Source organism: Lygodium microphyllum, chromosome 10 (assembly GCF_053477565.2).
Source record: "Lygodium microphyllum isolate KBCC chromosome 10, Lygodium_microphyllum_v1.1.10, whole genome shotgun sequence".
NCBI classification, from domain to species: Eukaryota; Viridiplantae; Streptophyta; class Polypodiopsida; order Schizaeales; family Lygodiaceae; genus Lygodium; species Lygodium microphyllum.
The window spans coordinates 3,250,677-3,269,583 of record NC_141144.1 but is presented as its reverse complement, the minus strand read 5'-3'; the positions used below and the strand labels follow the sequence as shown (position 1 = coordinate 3,269,583).

The 18,907-nt window shown below is 41.3% G+C and overlaps 1 protein-coding gene and 1 pseudogene across 4 annotated transcripts in view; both read right to left on the bottom strand.

Moving 5' to 3' along the window:
- The window catches only part of EMB1441 (zinc knuckle (CCHC-type) family protein), a 171,253-nt gene that overhangs the window by 67,781 nt on the left and 84,565 nt on the right, over positions 1–18,907 (bottom strand). The window lies entirely within an intron of this gene.
- Positions 5,537–6,538, bottom strand: LOC148029645 (uncharacterized; annotated as a pseudogene).

Here is an 18,907-nt window from a genome sequence, read left to right as displayed (position 1 = left end):
CCGCTATTAAAAATCGGCACTATTGTGTGGTCACACTAACTTGCTCGAAACCCCTAACATACAACTCTATTGAAGATATTTGACAAGATAGGGGTCAATGCATAACATGCATGTGCAAAATGTTCTGCCACAAGGCCACCTTGATCATGTGCTCTCCCATTCTTTAAACTCCAAATGGCATACCTCACCATTTTATCCATAAATAATCCACACTGTGTTGGCCTAGAGTTTGATGGATAGGAAATCTGCTCTTGTGATGGAACATCATACAGTGCACTAGCATGTTCATGCCATACCATAGGTGATGTTAATTGAATAGGGGGTTGTCTACCACGAAATTTCTTCCATGCTTTCTTGTTGTCCCTGCTCAAAAAGAGCTGATACATCTAAGACTCTAGTTTGGCTAGATGATCCCTCTTCTTTTTCTACAAAAGACGACAAAAGACATTCCGTGCATGCTTGTGTGTGCATGTCCCCAGTATAATATCCCTCTCTAGGTGGATCCTAGTTTGTATGCACTCATCATCATACCAAGCATTTTGAGGGGTAATGCATCTACATGGTGCAGTAGAGCCCATCTTACATGGAAATGCCTCTGTAGTTGCTGTATGTAAAACCTTAGCTAGAGATTTAGTGACATCCTCCAGTAGTTCACGTTGGTCTAGCTAGCTTAAGCCATCTCGTACTGCATCACTATAGATATGCAAAGTTTCTTGTAGAAATTCATAGTGCGGAAATTGGTGTACCTGTGTGCATGCTTCTTGTATTTGACCACATGCTAGGGTGAATTTTAGGATTGCATGGTCGGCTACTAGACCGATCGGCTTGTCAAATATCTCAAAATGCTTACTTTCTAGAATTAACACTAGCGAGCCCATTACATAGTCCACAATGCTGGCTCCCTTTTTGCTATTCTAACAAGTGAAACATGCGCTCCCGGCCATCTTGATAAGCCATTGAATATAGCTAATCCATGAGCACTTCCTAATGATAGCAAATGGGATCCACATGTTGTCATCTCCTTATCTTAAGATATCCTGTCAAGCCCTAGTTTGTCCAATGGAAACTCCTTAAACATCTCATGTTTAGTATCATAAAAGGCTGAATGTTCCCTTCCTGTTCGAGCATTAAAGTCTCCCAATAGAAGTATGTCCCTGATACTTGCATACCTCATAATGTCCTCATATAGTACTTCAAATGGTGATCCCTCCCCAAGGGCAAAAGTTGAACAGGCATGTGGGAAGTAACATATTGCAACATATAGATCCCTTGAGCGCCCTATCCTTAGCCTTAGCCACATATATCTAGCCTGCACATCTCGTTACACCACATGAATCATGTGATATGTCTTGGAGGCTCTCACGATAAAGAATAACCATCCCATCCAACCCTTTGGTTCCCCCTGGCCTACGAGGCTGAGGCCTATAAACACTCTCCCATTTGTATCCCACAACATACATTATGACTGTTGTGACCAGTGTGTCAAATAGCCATCTCCATGTGCAAGGCTCTTGAAAGTGTGTCTGATGGCACTATCTCTCTATCAAGGCCAATGCTGTGTGTATCGTCCTGTGAGTCAGTCCTTGGCTGCACTGCCTATGCCATGGTGAATCTCCAAGTGAATGTAGTGAAAGTGATCCCTAAGTAGACATATGAGTCCACAATCTCCACCTATCCAACTTGTAGAGTGAAGACCAATCTCCTGTGTGGAAGATCAAGATCTTGGTTTTCCCATGATTAATTGTCAATCCACATTGTGTACAAAAATCATGAAGGTTTGTCAACATAGAAACATTAAACGGGGAACGGGAATGGGGACGGTGACAGGGATGCCAAAACTAGGGATCGAGGATATGAGAACGGGAACTGTATTTAAAAAAATTAAATTCATGAAAAAAAATTAATATTTCACTCATAATCAATGTGGAGTGTTAAAACCAAGATATATAATCCACAAGGACAAATCATTTTAAGTTTTAACTTTGAAGATATCATGCATCAGTCTAAAACTAGTCATTGGAAATTGAATTACAACTTACAAGGCTCAAGAGTTAAGCTATTCAATTATAAAACACATAACACATATGCCATAAAACAATGAACAATAAACTAAACTTTAAAGTCTAAGTTGAAAGAACACACCCATGGCCCCATTGCCAAAAAACTTAAAAGACTACAAATATGAAGTCTAATCTCTAGACTGAAGCAAAATGTGGCACGCCAAAATAGCCCAAAGGGCAACTACAATACTGCAAGTACAAATATAATGTCGATATGGCACAACGACCCAAGTGTCACACTATCATCAATGATCATAATATCATATACAATGTACATGTGTCATGAGACTCATGATAAGCAAACTAAATCAAAGATCATCATCATGATCTGAGACAGCTCTAGCTACTCCTAAAGTGCCAGCTCCATCATCATGTGTACCATGAACTACTGCATCTTCCTCAACATCAGCACATGTCTTCTCTTCTTGCTGCATCTCCCACTCTGTGAATCGATCGGGCTTTGTGGTCATACTATTACATAACATCCTCAAATTAGCACTAATAAATACCAAATCGTTTTCCCTCTCCATACCAAGACGCTTCCTCTTCTTTGAAGCAATGTGAGTATATGTACTCCACAATTGCTCCAAATAAGAGGAGCTATTGACTGACTCAAAATACAGATGGCTAGTTGCTACAACTCAGGACCATTCGAACCATAGTCCTCTCACCATAAAGCTGCCCCAATCTTACAACGATCCTCTTGTGCATCCCCACAACCAAAAGAACCCCAAAAGATCCTATAACATGAAAGCTGGTTTCTGATCTTTCGTCTAATGTCATCATCACACAGTAGACAAGACAATATATGTCTCCATGCATCCATAACCTCAGTGTCATTCTCTTGACCCTTGCTCTGGAACTCGGGATCCACAACAAATGCACCTACATGCATGGGTGAACTATAGGAGTTCCACCTCATCACAACTAAATGGCGTATCTCCTCATATGCCTCATCATTTGGTGTCAACTCCAGCAACTTTTCATTCAGCCTATCTATAGCCTCATACATCTTGACAATGCAAGGTTGCATAGCATCCATAACCCTCAATAAATGCACAATAGGTGATACCATGGCATCTATCCGCTTTACATCATCCCAAAAAGCGAAGTTATTTGCTTTTTCCAAGCATAAGATACATATAGGAGTATTTGCTAATGCTGATGAGGTGAACTCATCACTATGAAATAACTGCCTCAAGGCACCACTGCATTCTCTTAATCTACCTAGCATCAAGAAGTTAAAGGCAAATCTGGTATCACAGTATTATAAAAGTGTCTTCTTCGACCGCAAAGAGAACTGATGGTGAAGAAACTGGTGATTCAAAACAAAGCTAACCATTTGAGATCCTTACTCTATGACAGGTGCAATCCATGACACGTTACCAATATCCTTTAGTAGGTTATTCAAGCAAATGAGCCATACAATATGAAACTATGATATGTGAATAATATCCCTAGATAATAGCACATGTTGCCCTATTTGCGGGCTCTCCATCTACAACAAATCACATAACATGCTCGAGGCCAATAAGCTCAATACTTGTAACCTACTCTATTACAAGTACATTTGCCGACTTTCCAGTCCCTAATGCATCATGTGAAGATACCAAATACATTTCCCCACGAGAATAAGCAACCATGCCACAAATGGATCGCTTATGTGTATCACTCCAACCATCAGCAATCAACAACTCCATTTTTAGCCCACAAGCTCTTTCTAGTTACTATGCTTGCTTAAGAAGGCACTTTTCCTTGTCGAGCAAAGTAGTACGTAATGTCTTTGATGATGGAGGTACATACGAAGGGCCATACTCACCAATCTTCTTGCACATAAATTTAAAATACTTTGATTTGGTTGTACGAAAATTAATGTGGTCATAATAGAAAAAACGTGCTACTGAAGTATCCACCTCTTTTTTCTTTTTGGAATCCCAACTAGCATCAAGTGTGCTTTGTCTATGTGTAACATGTGCTGTTGTTGATGCCATGGCCGATGCAAAGATTGCAGTAGGTGTGAAGGTAGCACTTCCTGATATTGATTCTACTCTAGACACATCTAATGGGGATGGTGTCACAAAAGTTGCAAGGTTAACTACAACAATTTGTGGTCTAGATGCAAGATAAGCTTGTTGACCTACTACACGGTCATGAAGCTCCCTTTGCTTCTCCAAGGTCTCCTTAGGACAAAACTGTATCGTTGAATTTGACTCATGTAGAAAATGAGCTCAGACCTAATTAAGCATAAAACGGAACAAGTGGCAATTGGTATTCCATTTTCTAATATTTAAGTAACTTTGAAAAATTAAAATCAATAAAAATTCAAAATAGAAATGTTCGGTTCAACGAATTACCTTCTTTGCTCCACTAGTTCGCTTGTATAGGCAAAGCTTGCAAGCCCATGGTCGAGATTCTCCACCACTCAATGGGTGGTCAACATTTACTTCTTCCCATTATGACCAATCATCGAACGAGCGGGGCGCGAAGATGAAGCCATTTCAAGCTGAAAACTGAAACAAAAAATGGCTGAAAAAAAGCCTAAAGAACTAGCTGCTCTGAAGGGACTCAAGAGAAGGGAGAAGGCTTAAGAGTGAGGGAGAAGTTGAGAACTTTAAGAGAGAAGGAAAAAGGAGAGAAGGGAGAAGGAAGAAGAGAAGATGAGAAGAATGGAGAACTCAGAAGAGAGAGAAGAGGGAAGTAGAGGAAGAAGGAAGAGTGAAGTTGGAGAAGAAGCAAGAGAGATGAGGTGATGGAGCTGGCAGCTTTAGGTGGGTGGGAGCAAACTGGGAGCAACGGGGGAAGCAAACCGGCCCAAGAGTAGTTGCAGGCGGGCAGGAGCAGACCAGACGCCGGACGAGAGCTCGAGGCGGAGCGAAACGAGCACGCAAGAGCAAAACGAGGTGCAAGCGCAGGAGGGTAAGTGACATGCCACATGGCGTTCCCTGTCCCGTTTCAAACAAGGAACGTTTCACAGTTTGGGGACACAGTTAGTGACGGATTCGTACCGAGGACGACATTTCAGCATGCTGGGGGGCCATTCTGGCCATTTCATGTTTCCATGGGTGTGGAGATGTTGCTGTAGACCCTCCTATGGTTCAGAGACAATAATAATATAGTCAACATAAAGCATAATGGAGACAAGTTTACCTGCTAGTTTCACCCCATCGCCGCCTCCTCGTGTGATGTGATCTTCAATCTCGTCCATGTAGAGATCCAAGATTGTGGGGGAGAGAGGACATCCCTGCTTCACTCCAATGGTGATAGAGACCATGTTTGAAAGTCCTCCTAGGCATCTCACTCAGCCTACCACGCTCTCATACAATGCATAGATGCCCCAAATCATGTCTTATGGGATTCCCAATGTCTGTAGCCTTTGTAATAGCTATCTCATAGGACTAAATCAAAGGCTTTCCGGAAATCCACAAAGTAGAAATAAAATCTCTTCTTTCTCATTTTCGCCTGCTCAATCATGCTCCTCAAGGTGAAGATATGGTTGAGTGTGGAGAATCCCCGTCGGACATGTTGCTCTCAATCTCCCTCTCTCGGCATATGAGCTCTGTCTCTATCACTGCTCCATATATCTTTGCCAATGTGTGGCCCACCATGATGATTCTATAGTTACCCAAATCTAGGGGGTCTCTAAACTTGTGGATAGGCATGATAGTATGCATGGTCCACTAATCTTGGAAGCCCACTGCTAGAGCCCTATTGAACATAAAAGCAAGGAGAGGAGCCAAAATGTCCACTACATAAATAAAGTGCTCATCCTATATACCTGTGTCATCCATCAATCGTCCATGCTATAGACGTTTGATCACTCTCCTCACCATAATTGAGTGAAGAAGGTGGATGTTGTAGGGCGGGGCTTTGGTGAGTGGGGAATCAATGGCTAATGTGGCACACCATATAGCCCCTTTGCATAGGAGTGCCATGTCTTTGGGTCATAGATGGGTGCGGGGTGACGAGGTTCCTCCAATCTGTGCCATGCTATGGCTACATCTTTGTTCATAGATAAATGGTATAGATCCCAATGTTGTGCCTCCTCATATGCTCATCATTTATGAGGAGTCAGGGTCTGCCTCCGCCTGTGGGCTTCTCTCTCTGTAATGGTCCCTAATCCTGTCTCTATGGGGGCAGGTGTCCCTATGGGGGCATTATGCTGAAACTATGTGAGCCCATTATATATTTGATGGTTGTATATGTCTGCTAGCTCATATCTGAAATAGAAAGTGGTAGGCGGGATATGGGTGGTGGATGGAATATGCGGGTGTGGTAAGGAGGATAGGGTGAGGTCGGACATGGGGGGATGGCGAAGGATTTGACTAGTTCTATTGTCTCAATGGAGCCTAGTATATAGTCCATTGCGCTTAAGCTGGTGGGCTGGAAGCAAGTCCGTGCTCTGGATTGAGGCCATTTTCTCATCCTGTTGCAAATGATGAGATGGTGTCGCGACCCTAGCTCTAGTGGGTACTCGCCATAGCGAGTACTATCTCCTCTAGTATCAACAGATATCCTACATGGGTCTACCTCCTCTATATCCATCACCTACACTCTCCCTAATATCCATCACCTACACTCTCCCTAGATCCTCAAAATGAAATGTGTCACATTGTCCACTCTATGTCCTCTCCATGTTTGGAATAGTGTACAATCTCATCTTGTGAGAGGTGAGAAGATGCACAAAGATCGAAGCTCAGCTAAGAGTATAGCTGACAGTGAAGAGAGTGTGTGAGAGTGAAGACACAACTCCCAATGCAATGATCAAAGAGTGTAATGTGCAAGTACAAAGTACAACCCTTAAACCTTAGGGTTGCTAAAGTGTGTTCACACGTGAAAGGTATAAAACACGATAAGTGTCCAAATTGTGTAACGTAGATACATAAAATAAAAGAGAATAAATCTCGGGGAAAAAACCCCTTGTAAGGAGAGTAAAAAGTGCCCTAGTGTCCTACTAAGGATCACCAACACTCCTCTGTAAACGTAGGCATGAGTCAAACCCAACAAAACCCCTGGAGTGAAGAGTGCTCAATATACAAGGATCATCCACCAAATGAGATCAAATTTAAAGCATTGCGGAATGCTTCAAATTTGTCGCGAGGAAGAGCTTTGGTGAAGATGTCTGCAACATTACTGGTGGTAGGACAATATACAAGGCTGATATCTCCTGCATGCAGCCTCTCTCTAACAAAGTGATAGTGGATCTCTATGTGTTTTCTGCATGGATGAAACACTAGGTTCCATGCCATTGCAATGGCACTTTGACTATTAGTAAACAAAGGAGTAGGCTCCATGATAGATACATCTAAATCAGCCAACAAATGTCTCAACCATACACATTCAGCTGTGGTAGTGAAAGCTGCCTTGTATTCAGCTTCACATGACGATGTAGCACCAATGGATTGTGACGTGAATCAAAATCACCAGCCCAATCTGAATCACTGTAAGCATGTAGTTGCAATGGTCCCCTCTTGGCATAAAGCAATCCAAGAGTTCTAGTGCCCTGCAAGTAACGAAAAACACGCTTCATAGCTTGCCAATGTGGCATGCATGGCTGGTGCATATATCTGCTCAAGGTTGAAGCTGCAAACTGAATGTTTGGCCTTGTGTTGTATAAGTAAATGAGACATCGAACTACTGGAGCATACGTATGGATATCAAACCAATCACTATCATCATGCAAGGACAGCTTGAGTCCATTCTCTATTGGTGTACAAACCGGCTTGCAATCCTGTAAGCGAAACCTCTTAAGAAGTCTACCAATGTATCTAGACTGTGACAATCCAATGTCTCTAGTATCATGAATGCACTGAATGCGCAAATAATAGTGCAAAGGCCCTAAGTTTGACATCTCAAAAGTTTGCTGCAAACTTTGTTTGAATACCGAAATATGATCAACATGTGTCCTTGTGAGCAGAAGATCATCAATATAAAGACATATCACCAGCAAGGATCCCCCCTCTTTACATACGTAAAGTGCAAACTCTAATGAGCTGTTAATGAACCCTTGGCTGAGTAAAAAGGCATCAATTTTTTCATACCAAGATCAGGGAGCTTGCTTCAAACCATATAAAGCCTCTTTCAGCCTACATACCAAGTGTTCAGATCCCATAGCTGCAAAAACAAGGGGTTGTTGTACATACACTTCTTCTTGAAGTTCCCCATGTAAAAATGCAATCTTAATATCAAGTTAGTGCACAATCCAACCATAATGGGTAGCTAAAGCAACCATAGACTAAATGGTAGTCATGTGGGATGTAGGAGCAAATGTCTCCTCATAGTCAATGCCTTTCTTTTGTGCCTAGCCTTTGGCCATAAGCCTCGCCTTATATTTGTCAATGGATCCATCTACATTCCTTTTCAGCTTATAGACCCACTTTGTACCAATGGCTTTCTTCCCAACAAGCATAATCACTAAATCCCATGTTTGATTCTTTATGACAGAATCAAACTCAGCTTGCATTCTTGCCATCCAATGCACACTATATTGTGCATCCTCAAAACATTCAGGCTCCTCATCATCAAGTGTATGTGCTGCCATAATAAACTCCATTGTATGTGCACCATCATGCAGACGAGCTTGTCTTCTAGTACAACCAGCAATAGGAGCATCCAAATGACTATCTTTCATAGTCTACAAGTACCATCTAGGCATATGCCTAGCTTCCTAACTGTGTACAAGCTCTTGCTGAACTTCAAATTCAGCATCTTACTAAATATTCAGATTAGCCATGGGCTAATTTTCTATGCATTGCTCAATGGAGCAGTTGGCTGAACATTAAGTTCAATTGTTGAAGCTCTAGTTGTATCACCAAAAGAAAAGGGTAGCAGCCCTTCAAATACATCATTGGCAGCCTTATATGTATTAAAACCAGCAGGGGATGATTCTGATTTTTCAACAAAAACCACATCCCTACTGACAAATACCTTCTTAGAGACGGGATCATACAATCTATATCCTTTGCTCTCACTGCTCTACCCCACGAAAATGCATTTAACAGTCTTGTTGTCCAACTTCTTTCTTAGTACCTTGGGAATGTGAGCATATGTAAGACACCCAAAAGTACGAAAACGTCCAACAGAAGGTTTCCGGCAATTCCAAGCCTCAAAAGGCGTGACATTCTTTAATGCCTTGGTAGGGCACCTATTCAAAACATGGAAAGCACACATAATTGCTTCCATCCAAAAAATCTGTGACAAACTCTTTGCTTTTAGCCCATCTCCATGAGTGGCCAATTCTTCCTCTTTGCAAACCCATACTATTGTGGAGTATAAGCAATATTGTACTGATAGACAATGCCTTTCTGCTTCAAAAAATTATTCAGCATGGAAGGCATGTATTTCCCCCCCCCCCTCCGGTCCGAATGGAGAGTCTTAATCTTGTAGCCAAACTGATTTTCAGCAAGTGCTACAAAAGTCAAAAATGCATCATACACCTCTGACTTTTTAACCAATGAGTTGACTTAGCAAAAATGAGTCATCAATGAAAGTGACAAAATAATAATAGCCATCCAATGACTTTGTCTACATAGGGCCACATACATCCGAATGCACAATCTATAATCTGGCAGTTTCCCTAAAAGAAACATCACAAGAAAATGAAAACAATGCATTTTTCCCAAAATGCATCTCTCACATATATACTAAGGAGGTCTCTCCAAGAGAGGTAAGCCATCAAGCATCTATGTATACTACATAAGCATCAAGCTGCCATAGTTAATATGCCCCATGCGAGTATGCCATAACTTTGCTTGTGACATAGCAAAAAAAAGAGTAGATGCCAGATAGACCAACGGATCAACTGAATAAGCATCCAACTCATATAGTCCATGGCATAAAGTGCCAGTCAAAACCAAAGTGCCAGTCAAAACCAAAGTCATGTGTTCTTTATCTCTAACCATACATCTATTATCATCAAATGTGACTTGTAGACCACACTTTGCCAAAGAAGAAATAGACAACAAATTCTTCTTTATACCTGGCACAAATAATGCATCCTACAAACAGAGAATAGAGTTGTCAATGGTTGTCAATACAATCTCCCCAATACCTTTAACAGGGTATGATGCATTGTTGGCATACTGCACAGACTTGCCAATAGGAGCTGCAATAACGGAGGAAAAGGCGTATGTGGAATGTAAGCCGAGGTTTTGAAGTGAGTGTGATATGGCTTCAAGAGAAGAGGGTGGGATAGGAGGGATAGAAGAAGAGTAATTGACTTTCTCAAATGAAACAGGAGATATAGGTATACCTGATGATGAATGTCTGCTTCTTAAGCCCCCTCTATTAAGATTTACATACATTTGACCATTCAGATCCTACACACCAAAAGGCAAAACAAGAGAGGGTTTTGATTCAAACGACTCAACAGGGTTGTACAAACCTGACATAAGGCCTAGAGATGGATCGTCCCAAATGTTGTATTTTAAGTTATGTTCATTTGCCGATTGCTGTAATTAAGTGCTTAATCAAGGAATTACCACCCTTTCCAAGAAGGAAGGCTAGTTTTAGATCCAATTTCTTAGATGTTTCTCAAATGTGCTAACAGCATTGATGCATCTGATGAAACCTGTGCATGTGCTAACAGCATAGGGGCTGTTTCAATGCAAGAGGAGCATGCGGTTGCCTATGAGAGTCGTGTTTTGCATGGGGCTGAAATAATTACTTATTGTAATTCATGCACTCACATGTGGAAATGGGTGAATTTGCTCTCAATGTTTCACTTTTAGATCATGCACATAGCCAACACAATTGAAGCTCTTGAATCAATAAGAGTTCCATTGAAGTCTTGCCATTGAGAAAAAAGCCCAACATTCTAGTTCCATTCCCAGGACCAAGACAAAATTGATAGGTGAGGTGTATACACTCTTACTGTGCAACGAAATAGGAGACTCGTCAATGACAAAGACACTCCAAAATGTTGCATGGCTAGTATAGGAAGGGCCGGTTCGAGACAAGATCAATTTGTTGGATTGGTTATTTGATTGGTATTTTGAACCGAACTATGGGATCCTTTCTAGCAAGTAACTGAATGGCTTGGCAAACCTTAAAACTTGTAGCAAATATTTGACAGTGTAGGGCTCTGCTTGATCTTTTCCATTGGCCGAATGGTCGACCAGAATTGATTGTGATTACTAGTCAAATGATTTTTACTTGGTGTTTTCATTAGATTAGGATAAGTTGTAGATTAGGAAGAAGGGAAAATGCACACAAAAATTATATATATATATATATATATATATAGGCTCCATCACAAGAAGCACGTTCCATCATAAGCAAAGGACTCACTCACAATGAAGCAAAGAAATTGAGAGTATTGAGGGATTGATGCTACAACCAAGGAATTGAAGCACCTTTTCTTTTGGCCAGCTTTGAGACATGACATTGAGGAGTCTGGCAACACGTCATTTTTTACCAGGCTAACCAGTAGAGGCAGTCGATAGGTCAATCTTCACCAGACCAATCAGGCGTGAACAGCGACAGTCAGGCATGAGGGCATGAGGTACGATTGTAGGTGTGAGCAAGCAACAGTCAAGCGTGAACTGCGACTACAGGCGTGAGCAGGCAACGGGCTGGATAGGTCAGGCGTGAACAGGCGACAGCCCAGTGGAGATCACACAATAGAGCAAGCAGGTCAACGGCATCACGCCTCATCAGATTTTTTTATTTATTAATTTCCGCAGTCTGTTCCCCTTTTCACTGGCAAGGGTTCGCACACATAAGCACAGCTCTCAGATTTGTGCATATTTATGCCTGAAAATTTGGGGGTTTTCCCAGATTTGATGTTCACGCATAACAATGACATTGGACCCTAAAATTTGTAAAAATTGTGCACATTGGGCTTGAAATTTTTGGGGCTTTACATATATCAGTGAAATTCTGCTCAACTGAGCTGAATTTACTCACATTGGTGCAGATTTGGACCCTAGAAATTTGGGGCTTTTGCAAAATTCTGCAAAATTTTGCTAAATTTGCTTGTTTTATGCTCTCGAGAACATATATTAATGCAAATGGGGCAAATTGGTCAGTGAAATTTTGGGGCTTTTGCTGAAATTTATGGATTTAGGTAAAATTGATGTGTGAAATGCACATTGGGGACATTGCTGAAGCAATCTTGGTGTTGTAAGTAGTGAAATTCAAGTTTATTATCCCCCACTTGTGAGATTTTGAAGAAATTGCAAAGAATTTTGGTGTTTTTGTGTATTAGAAGTACTTTTGGGCAATATGTATACATTACATATGTTTAGCAACTCCCATTGAGTTGATGTATTGCTGAATATTCATGGTGCAGCAGTCTTAGTGATCATTTGCAGATCTGGGATTGTTGCAAATGTTTTTTTGGTGATATTGCTGAAGTGCGAGTCACCTTGCAGAAGTGTATGCATGGATTATATGCGGAAATCTCAATTATATTGATGAAACTTTATATTGCTATACATGAATTTGGATAAAATCTTGCTCTTATCTCCTGAAATTTTGGGCTGAAATTAGCTGAATATTCAGCCTAATATTTACTGTCATAAAATACAGCATTGGTACTCGACACTTTGCTGAACAATGGCCACTAATGCTTCTAGCAGCACTAACACTAAATCCCTTCTTGAAATCAAGAGGTTTGATGGCACTGCCTTTGATTTGTGGAAGGACAGGATGCAAAGCATTTTGTTTCTCAAGGACTATGATGATGCTCTCTTGGAAATCAAGCTTGCAGATATGATAGATGAGGATTGGGCTAGACTCAACAAGAAGGCTATTGTATACATTCTAATGGCTATATCTAATGATGACTTACAGACATTAAGTGTCTTGATACGGCTTATGCCATATGGAAAAGGTTGATGGATACTTATAAAAATACAACTCTAGTAAATCAAGTGCATCTCATGCACAAGCTTGTGAACATGGAGTTGGATGAGTCTAAGCCAGCATCGGAGCATTTGAGTGTTTTCACAAGGATTTTGAGTCAGTTTGCACGACTCTGGTTTGCAACCCTTCAATGATAAATGGAAGGCTATTTTCTTGTTGATGATTTTGCCTAATAGCTATGAGTCTTTCGTTGTTTCACTAAGTAACAACCCTGCTTTAACCTTTGATGGTGTTAGGGGCTCTACTCTCAATGAGGAGATTAGAAGAAAGTCCAATGGAGAAAGCAGCGGTTCTACGTATCATCTTAGAGGCACGTCAAAAAAGAGGGATAATTTAAGAAACAAAGGCAAAAGCAAGAGTAAAAGGAAGGGCAAACAACACGATGTTACTTGCTATCAGTGTAGACGTGAAGGGCATAAAAAGCCCGATGGTCGGTACTACAAGAAAGAGCAAGAAAGAAAGAAACAGCAAGGAAAGAAAAAGAAGGATCACAAGAAAGATGATGACAACTCTCCCTCAAAAGCTTTTGCAAAGGCAAATGTTGCATCTAGTGTGTTCATTGAAGAGCTCTCTGACACTGGAGAGAGTACCTGATATGCACATCACCAAAACGGAGGTGATTAATGCCTTACTTTCAACTCATAATGGGCTGTTCCTATCATAGATAGTGGACAACGGTGCCTCTTTTCATGTTACTCCCTCTTTGGAGTCATTTTTTGAATACGCTACAAGTTGCCTAGGCAAGGTTTACTTGGGCAACAATTATGCATGTAAGATATGGGATATAGGTACCATTCACTTGGCCCTTGAAAATGGCCAAGAGCTGATTTTACAGGATGTTAGATATGTACCTGGCACAAGGGAAAGTCTATTGTTAGTTGGGCAATTTAATGCAAGAGGATATTTTACTACCTTTGGTGGTGGATCTTGGAAGGTCCACAAGGGCTCTATGCTAATCCTTAAAGGCAACAAAAATGGGACTTTGTACTATTTTTATTGTAAAGCATTACCTGGCAAGTTTTTGATTGTGGCTGAAGTTCATTCACAGATGGAACTTTGGCACAAAAGACTTGGTCATATGAGCCAGAAAGGCCTTTAGGTTCTCTCCTCTTTAGGGATATTTCATGTAAAAGGCTCTAGTCTTGACTTTTGTAATCATTGCATATATGAAAAACATGTGAAGTCTCCTTATTACTCTGGTGTCTTTAAGAAGTCCAATGCTCTTGATTTAGTATACTCAGATGTGTGCACTATGCCTATCATTTCATATGGGGTGCATGATACTTTGTTACTTTTATTGATGATTTCAGTAGAAAGTCATGGGTGTATGTGTTAAAGAGCAAAAAGAAAGTGTTGGTTGCCTTTAAACGGTTTCATACTTTTGTTACCACACAGAAAGGGCTTAAGTTAAAAGCTATAAGAATGGATAATGGGGGCGAGTATGTTTCTAATGAGTTTAAAAAGTTTTATGAGATGAATAGCATTAAGAGGGAGTTGACAGCCCCTTACAATCCTGCATTAAATGGCGTGGCTGAAAGATATAATCGCATACTCTGTGAGAGATTCACATGCATGCTGTCCGACAAAAAGAAGGTCAAATTTCAACATGAACAGCCAACCATTCGGCAACCATTAGAAAGAATCTATCCCTTTTGATGCCAAAAGATAATGGACAGCAAATAGATGCACAAGATGGAATAGCACAGTAAGAAGAACATGCTGAAAACAAGTTACAGCAGCAAGAAAATGCCGAAAATCAGCCACCAAGCGATGGTGTGCACATACCGAAGGATGTAGGCCCATTGCCTAACAATACAGAACATTGGGTGAGAAGGCCCACGTGTCAGAAGGCAACCACAAAGGTTTCAGCCATCTTTTGGATTGCATTTTATTGACTGACGAAGGTGAGCCTCTAACATTTAGAGAGGCACGGTCATGTGAAAACAAGACAAAGTGGGAGCTTGCTATGCAGGAAGAGATGAAGTCTTTGTATGTGAATAACACATGGGAGCTTGTACCTTTGCCCAAGGATGGGAAAGCTATCCCTAACAAATGGGTTTACAATGTGAAATGTATTGATGGGGAGCCCAAGTACAAGGCAGGTTTGGTTGCTAAGGGCTATACACAAAAGAAAGGCATAGACTTCCAGGAGGTTTTTTCACTAGTGGTGAAGATGACTACGCTCCGGGTTTTGTTTGCTTTCACTGCATCCTTGGATTTAGAGTTGGAATCAGATGAATGTGAAGACTGCTTTTCTTCATGGTGACCAGGGTGAAGAGTTGTACATGAATTAGCATGAAGGTTTTGCTATTCCAAGAAAAGAGCATTTGGTTTGTAAGCTGAAACGCAGCTTATATGAGCTAAAACAAGCCCCTAGACAGTGGTATAAAAAGTTTGATACTTTTATGCTCAACCAAGGAATTAAATGCACTAATGTTGATCATTGCTTATACGCTAAAAAGGCTGATGATGGAAGCCTTATTGTGCTGGTCTTATATGTCGATGACATGCTGATTGCAAGAAAGCATAAGAGTACTTTGAATGTTCTCAAAAGGCTACTAAGTTCAGCCTTCTCGATGAAAGACTCGGGGGCAGCTGACCACATTTTGGGCATGCGCATTAAAAGAGGTTGAGGGCAGCAGTTGTTGTTTCTCTCACACGACAAGTACATTAGCAAAGTACTTGACACATACAAAGCTTAGCAAAGTTGATTGCCCAAAAGGATAATGCAATTGCTAGTGCTATGAAGAGCATACCTTATGCATCACCTTGTGGTTCTTTGATGTATGCCGTGGTTGCAACTCGCCCTGACATTGCTCATGCAGTGGGATTTGTTAGCAGATTCAAGTCTAACCTTGGTAAGCCACATTGGGAACCAGTGAAATGTATCTTAAGATACTTAAAAGGTACACATGAAAATTTTATATACTATGGAAAGGGTACACTAGAGTTGCAAGGATTCTGTGATTCGGACATGGCAGAAGATTTTGACACTAGAAAGTCTACCTGTGGGTATGACTTTACTTTGGCTGATGGGGCTATTTCGTGGTGTTGAAGATTGCAGAAAATTATGGCATTGAGTACTATAGAGGTTGATTATATTTTAGCCACAAAAGCTTCTAAAGAAGCTATTTGGCTTGGCCATTTGATCAAGGATTTTGGTCTCTCTTCACGTACTCCAATGCTTGGTTGTGATAGCCAGAGTACAGTATGTCTGGCTAAGAATGCCATGTTTAATGCATGTACCAAACACATAAATGTTCGGTACCACTTCATTCGACAGGTCTTGGACGATGGTCTTGTCACACTGACGACCATAGGCTTGATGTGGGGGGTTGTAGCCTAAGTCATAGACATATGCTTAGCATGTGGATATAAGGATGTTCAAGCAAGCCTTTCTTTCCTTACAATTGGACAATATCATAGCAAGATCTACACTCCAAATTACTTGCAGGCACGATGGACCAAGGACACTATCATAGATGGGAATTGATTGCTAGTGTTATTGCTTGGTACATCAAAACCACTAAGTGCAACCATTCTATAGGCCTTTACAATGTATCCACAGCACCAGAGACTCTATCTAGGACTTGGACAAAGATCATCCACACTCTTCACAAGAGATGGGAGAGGATGCAAGGTGGCTCTAAGAGGATGAGGAGGAGAGATGCCACCTTGTGGAACCTGGGTCACTAGCAACTTTTTCAAACCACCCCTCAAATGGTCTGGCATTATAGCCCACTAAATTAGTTATTCACACAACCATTGTATGTGATATACTTAGCTACTCTTTACATGGTTCTTTCTACTCTATATCTTATCTCCAAGGGATTTTCTCCGAGGTGTTATTACTAGAATTTCCTTTTCTTTGCAAAAAAAAAAAGGTAACTTGGTCACCTTGGGAGATCTAACAAAATTGGCAAGTAATCACTGATTTTTAGCCAATTTGACCATCATCACCTTGGTCAATTAACTTGAACTCTTGGAGCTCGTCAAGGTTTGTATAGTGGGTCTTATCATGAGCCATATAGGGGGTCAAACAAGTGGGAGCACCGATCTGATGCAAGATCAAATTGTGGTAATTATGAGTAAAATGCAGGTAAGAGACCCTACGGAACCTCGACTATGCACTGTCGGGTTGAGGTTCCAACCCCTTAACAACGTCCACAAATCTCACGAGTCCAAAACATGTGACATCGTATTTGACGAAGTGGTGAAATTCCACCCGTTGAAGTGAATCCTATCACTAAATGCATTCTTGGCCACAACAAAAGAATGGAAGGATGAGCCAGGTGCCCATTGGGTTGATTGTGTTGGGTCAATAGATGTTCAGCTCCAAAACACAGTCAACAACAGTCCAAAGATGTTGGCAACAGCTAGAAAACCTCCACAAGCATAGACGATGATGCAGAATAGTTTGGGAACATCTCCAGCAGCTAGACAAGGTAGGATGAATCATGATGATAGTAGGGAAGAACTTCAAGAGGCCTGGTAACAGCAGTAGGAGACTAGGCAATGGCTAGGACAGGGGCAGACTTTCTTCAGGTTGGTCATCACCTCAAGTGGCCATGGGCAGCAGGAGGATGAAGGCTTGCTGGTACGAATGACCAAGGATTGGATGGGATGCCCACGACATGCTCTTATAGGGAGGATGTCTGGGCATTCATTGGGAATAGCTTTAATTGCTTTTAGGCATAGTCACATGGAATGGGAAATGGGAATGGGGAACCGGAACAGGGATGGCCACCAATTGCCATTCCATATGGCTACAGTCACATGCAATAGGCATGAAATGGGAAATGGGAAGTTGGAACGCAGGACCCAAAAATGGCCATTCCATGTGATGACTATGTTTTAGGGGCTGTTTTACAGAGAATAAATAAGGCATTAATTCGTGTAAATTTTAGATTAATCTGCACCTAAATCTTTGTGGCTCAAGAGTCAATAGGCACCCCTAGTACATTAATTGACAAATGAACATGGAACTTGGACTTTGCCCCCAACTTCTTGCTTTTACACTACTGTATGTTTAGATAAGCATCACATCCATAGACCCTGAAATCAGCTATTTCTTATGCCCAAAATATGCCTCGAAAGGAGTCACACTTTGGAAGCCCACAATCAAAGGTCAGTTGCAAGTACTAACAACAAGTTCTCAATGCTCAAGCATAGAGTGGGCCATCTCTAGCACATGAACTGCATCTCCTGAATAATATCAAATTATCAATGTTGATCTTCTAATTGAGAAGTTGTAGCTCTACAAGATCATGAAGTTGGAGCTATAACTTTGACAACTGCTGCCCGCGCAGCCCCCCTTCACCTAGACATGCCGCAGCCCGCCACCTGCTCCATCAACATCTCCCCACTCCCCCCCAGTCCCCCTACCCCATTCTTTGGAACGATTTTCTGTCCCTGGCATTGCTCCCTCCTTCCGCCCACTACCCTCGCCAATCCCGCCCTGTTCCATACTTGCCCCTACTTTGCTCGACCTCCACCCACTACTTCACACCAACCCACCCACCCCCCTCCTACTATGAGGGCGACAAGAACTCAGCAAGGACAAAGATTGTCACCACATAACTTACAAGGTGTTAGCTTGAAGAAGAATAAGAAGAACTTGAGTTTTTAAAGACAAGTATGACAATATATTACAAGATTCAATACAATGATGTTTACAACAAGACTAGGTTCACGATACAAGACTAGACTAAATACAAGAAAACACAAGAAGCGGAGATACAAGGCTTCAACTAGAATTAGAGAGGACAAGACTGAAGAGCTTGTATCCCAAGACCCCCCTATTATAATAGAGTTAAGGAGGTTCATAGGAAGCTTCTAGATATGAGATCACATAAGCGATGACATAAGCATGATAACATCATCGATGACATAAGCATCACTTACATAAGCAACCACATAAGCAATCCTGGTGGAAGCGTTGATGGAAGCACTCTTTGAGAATCCTCTCAGTACTCTTTTAGAAC